Below are 5,742 nucleotides of genomic sequence, written 5' to 3' on the forward strand. Positions count from 1 at the left end.
CAAGATAAATTCCAGTCTGAGTTCAGGGAACATAAGTAATACATCATTGATTTTCTTATTCTAAGTTAAACTAAAATTAAAATAGAAATTTAAAAATATATACTTAATCTCACATTTTATCTGTTGATTCCATAAGCTTACTATGAGATATATTTATCAATTTTTTAGGTATTTATTTATGATTGACTGTAAATACAATCAGCAATGCCCAGAAAATGCCACCCAGAAAATAGTATTTGAATACTATTAAGTTTACTTCTGGAAATCAGCGTAGTTTTTTATTCTCATCTCTCTTCTCAGCGCAAGTACATGAATGAAGTATTTATTCTCTGTTGTTGGCAAAATAAAGTAACTTCCAACTTGACAACCAATTTCTACAGGTGCACCTTCGTTAAAGTATCTCCCCCAATAGTAGTTCTTACCATAATAATGATGACAGTCACATGACTTTCTGTTCCTGGTGAGCCTGAAGCATCTTGTATTCTGTATCTGTTCCATTCATTATGATATCCTGCTGGAACCCACAATCTGTTTGCCCAGGCTTCTCAAGGCCACTCTCATGTCTTTACTTTTTGATGTATAGTTGTCAGGATTCAAGACAGGGGTGATAGCAAAGTCAACAATGAACAAATGCTTATCTAGTGGTGTTGTAAGAAAAGGCCACACATAGAGAAACATGCATGGCATACAAAACAAAATCACAACGGTGGTGTGAGCTGACAATGTGACAAATGCTTTGGATAAGTCCCCCGAAGAATGTTTCCAGACAGTGACTAAAACTAAGATATAGGATGTAATTAAAGAAAAGAAGGTTGTCATAGATATAAGCCCACAGTTAGCAATGCTTACAAACTCTAGGTTGTGTCTACACAAGCAAGTTTCATGACCTGATGAAAATCACAGTAAAAAGTAGTTGATTAGGGCCATAAAAGGGCAAATTATGACAACAACAAACTGAGATACAACATGGATTATCCCCCCTATCCAGGCAGCCACTACAAAGGAAACACAGATTTTGGGGCTCGTGATGATCAGGTAGTGGAGAGGCTTGCAGATTGCATTGTACCTATCATATGTTATGAGTAACACCACCTCAGTTCCACCCATGACATGAATGAAAAATATCTGCTTCGTGCATTTTGGAAAAGACATGATATTGCAGTCAATGAAAAGATCAGAGATCATTTTGGGCACTGTGGTAGAGGAAAGACCTAGATCAAAAAGAGCAAGGTTGTTGGGTCCGGCCCTGTGGCATAGTGGTTAAGTTTGCACACTCTGCTTCAATGGCCTGGGGTTCACAGGTTTAGATCCTGGGTGTGAACCTATCCACCATTTATCAAGCCATGCTGTGGCAGGTAACCCACATATAAAGTAGAGGAAGATGGGCACGGAGGTTAGCCCAGGGCTGATCTTCCTCAGCAAAAAGAGGAGGATTGGCAACAGATGTTAGCTCAGGGCTAATCTGCCTCACAAAATAATAAAAGAGAGAGAGCAAGTTTGGCCAATAAGTACATGGGGGAGTGTAAATGAGAGTCAATAATTACTGCGAATGCAATGAAGAGGTTTCCCAGGATAATACCCATGTAGAACACAGAGAAGAACCAAAAGAGAAAGAGATGCTTCTCTCACAAATTTGAAAGTCCAATCAATACAAATTCAGATAAAACAGATTTGCTCTATCCATTGGCTCAATCAGTAGAGGAGAAGCTGAAATATTCTGAAGGTAGAAAATAAGGAAGTATTGAGAAATATTGGTACCAAACATTGATGCATTGTTTGCCCATCAATGATTTTGTGGAAAATGGGATGCAAGTTCCAAAATGTGAAGTTAGAAAACATACAGACAAGGCATGTGAAAGAAAGAGAAATGAATAAGAGAAAAGAGATAATCAAAAGTTAGACCAGAGAAAAGAAAAGGAATCATGTGGGAATGTGGCAGGTAAAGTGGAGGAATTAGGGGCAAAGAGTAACATTCTTCTAACAGAGAGCTTCTTAACCGTGTTTATCGTGCAATAATTTGGCTTCTTCAGTCTGGTCCACATACATTCGACAAAAAACTTCCATGTCATGAATAGTCAGCCATATTTGGAATGTTCAAACTCTTAATCACATTTGTCCACACATACTCAACAAGAATGTACTTTCTGGTTATTCTTTTATGTCACACCTGAGAAATCTTCAGCATTAATCACACATAGAATAGTGACCAGCCAATGAAGAAAAGAGTGTTGGATCTAAGCACAGATGGTAGCATAAAATGAAAAGGCATGCTCCTCTGATAGTTTCCAATACTTGTGGTTGCAACCAGTCACTTGGATAATTAAGGTACACTTCAAAAGATGTGCAACTGCAAACCCCAAAGAAAGAGTGTTGAAGACTCAGAAAGAGGGTTTTCAGTACTTTGCTAGGATTAAGAGAGATTTTGTGCTTTTGAGAGTTCTTATTAGTGACCAGCAATTCAAACATGAAACTGAGAAATAGTGGTGTCTTCAGTGAAACAAAACATTTAATCATGATTCACTAAGAGCGTGTAAAAACTTCAGGGCCCCAGAGTCATAAAAATAAAGGTCACAATAGCTTATCTTCAAATATTTGAAGGTTAGTCCTGCTAAAACCTGTTTAAAGGTGAGTAAAATTTCCTCCAACAACTTTTTTAGAGAGAATATCTGTTGCTATCGTTACAAATAAGAAGAAAGTTTGAAGATGTTTACCTATAACATATATTTGGATTCATTCATTATCTAATCTAAAGTGAAAAATTAGAAGTTCATTTAAAAGTAATAATAAGATATGAGAAGATATACAGAAAGGGGAAATTGATAAGATTCATACCAAAATGAATGTGGCCATTATCAGTGATGCAAATATAAATTTGTTGACATGTCCACTGAATTATTAAGTGAAAAAAATTGGTTACAAAGGAGTGTGTCTTACGTGATATGTTCTTTATATGTATACACTGCAAAAATATGTAAGTATATACATCAACATCTCACGTAGATCACTTTGGATACTGAGATTTTAGGTAACTTTAAAATTAAAAACATTGACCATCTATATTGTGTATTTTTCTATATTGGCATGTGTTTGTAATAAAAATTAGGAAAAATAAAAGAAAGGAAAGTGACAGGAGAGAAAGATGGGCAGGAAAAGGAAAAAGAAGAATACTGTGGGATTTATGGAGGGACAGGAATATGCATATATGTCACAGTTAGAGGTAGATGATTATTATTTTTTTTTTTGGCACTAGTTTCATAGTTTTACTAGCCCTGGTTAAACTGCCATTTCTCAGTCAGTGAATGACAATTACTGGATGTACTGTGAAGAAAACCTGGGTGTTTATGCCAAATTTTAACCAGAAATGTACATGCTTCCTTTTTTAGAGAAAAATGAATATATGTGAATGAGTTTTGAGTCAAAGAAGATAAATGACTGACAACTAGATGGCATTTTATAGAATCCTGGTGTGTCCGTTACTTGGAAAAGGCAAGTCATACACAGAAAACATTAGAAAAGCACTAATATAAGCCACCCCTTTAGCTTGCCAGCTTAGTTTTATTCTTCCTATTAGTCCCTTATATTTTCTAAAACAGATAAGACTGACTGAAGAAATCTGTCTAAATAGAAATTCTAAAAATATGTAGTGAAACCAGACTTACCAGTAACTACATACTAGTATGTTGTGGTCATTACCCTTTTTAAAGTCATTCAAGACTTACTAAGAATTGGTTCTAACATCTAGTTAGTTAATCCTAAAATACTGAGTTTATGCTTAGAGCGTGAGGGAAGACTGTATCCAAACCAGTTAAAAAAATATTTAGTTCTTTTGATTTCTTAGAAAACATTAATGAATCAGAAATTCTCTGGAGGCAGAGTCACATAAGAGTTGGTTGCTATCTCTGCTGGATATTTTGGCTTTACCATTCAGAACATGGGGACATTTTCAGGTAGATAATGCAGAAAATCAGATAGAATTCAGGTCTTCTGACGTTAGCGATTGAGAATTTCCTCTCCTATCAGGGGTCAAGAGCAATTATAACCATCCTAAGACTGAAAACACAAACAAGTAAAGCTGTTCAAAACTCATTTTGCCAATGTCCTATTCACTTATGTACCATAATTACTAATTTTTCTTTTAATTTCTACTCTTAACCACCTTAGCTCACTTGTAGTAGAGGTCCTCTTCAGAACTGATGGACATTCGTTTTATTAACCCATGTTCATTCTTTCTTTAATTCTTGACCCAGTCATTGGCTAATGTCATCAAATGCTTTATCAAATATGCCAAGTGGATGGAACTTACTGACCACAATATTCCCTATATGAGGGCATATAATCATTTCCATTGGTGTAATCTGTTAGGAGCATAAGTGGGAATGGATTGACAAGACATGGATATATTTGGTCCCTACAATGGAAAATGTGAAGTATCCAAGATGATGAAGAAACTGATGAGACATATAAGATCCTTGAGACACCAACTCACCAAAGAGACATAATAAATGTCAGTTCTTTCAGAAATATCTCCTTCTTCAGGCAAAATATAATTTAGTGATTAAAATAGTAATAATACTGTCCAAAGGATTGGAGTAACTGGAGACAGAAGGAAAGTAGACAAGTGGAAAAGAAAGACAGAAAGTGGAAGGACATATAAGAAGAGAGAGATTGTTGTGGTACTGTTCAATGTTAGGAACATTTTTCTGACCTACCTGTTCTTTTCTGGGGTATGCAGTAGCATTTGCAGAAACAATAATTTTGATTTCTGCTTTGTAGTATAATCACCTCCAAGAAAAAATATATGTTTTTTCCCAGTGGGAATACAGTTAATTAGTAGCACTAATTAACTAAGGTGTTAGTGACCCATTGATGCTTCTGAGATCTCTAATAACCAACCTTTTAGTGATTTTTTTACTGGGAACCAGGTCTATGAGTCATGTTAATTTTCCCAAGAGAAAATATATCAGAAGAGTTCCTTGGTTATGAGAGGTAAGGAAAGAAGGAACACGTAAGAATCTCTCTTGTATATTGAGAGAGATAATGTGCTGGGTAGGTGGAAAATAAATACCATTTAGGATAGGAAATGTGGAACCATGAGCCTACTTAGATTTACTGAGTTGGGGAAGAGTGAGAAGTCATCCACAAGTGTTGCAGAAGCCCTCATTCATGGAGTGGGAAAGAATGAGACCAACGTGTCAATATTTTTTTCTAGAAACAAACAAGCGCCTTTATGCAAGGGAGATATTCCCATAAACATTCTTGATTTGTTCCCATCCAACACTTTTTTTCTATTAAACATTCCAAAATTTATCACATAACACTGAAATGTGCTGAATGAACGAATGAATAAACTTTTTCGTGTAAATTGTTCTTTCCTTAAATCATATTGAATTCTGACTGGATATAAGTGGTATGGGACTATCCTAAATTGTTGAACAAAAAGAGCTAAAAATTGTCACTCTAGATCAGGAATTGGCAAATTATGACCCATGGGCCAAATTTGGACCTCCATCTCTTTCTCAAATAAAGTTTTATTGAAACACAGCCACAATCATTTGTTTATGTATTGTCTACGGCTGCTTTGTGCTAGAACAACCAGAGCTGAGTAGTTGTAACAGATACCACGTGTATCTGTTACAAAGTCTAAAATATTTACTCTTTGGCCTGTTACAAAAGTTTGATGATCCTACCCCAGAACAAGCAAGTTAGGCATAAGAGTGTATGGTAGAGGCATCATCCACAGCC

General features: G+C 35.7%; 1 pseudogene; it reads right to left on the bottom strand.

Annotated features, from left to right (window-relative positions):
* Positions 1 to 374: 374 nt before the first annotated feature.
* On the bottom strand, positions 375 to 4,201 carry LOC147917514 (olfactory receptor 4F15-like; annotated as a pseudogene).
* Positions 4,202 to 5,742: the final 1,541 nt, after the last annotated feature.

The sequence above is a fragment of the Ceratotherium simum genome, chromosome 3 (genome assembly GCF_057802395.1).
Source record: "Ceratotherium simum simum isolate JZ-2026a chromosome 3, ASM5780239v1, whole genome shotgun sequence".
In the NCBI taxonomy this organism is placed as follows: domain Eukaryota; kingdom Metazoa; phylum Chordata; class Mammalia; order Perissodactyla; family Rhinocerotidae; genus Ceratotherium; species Ceratotherium simum.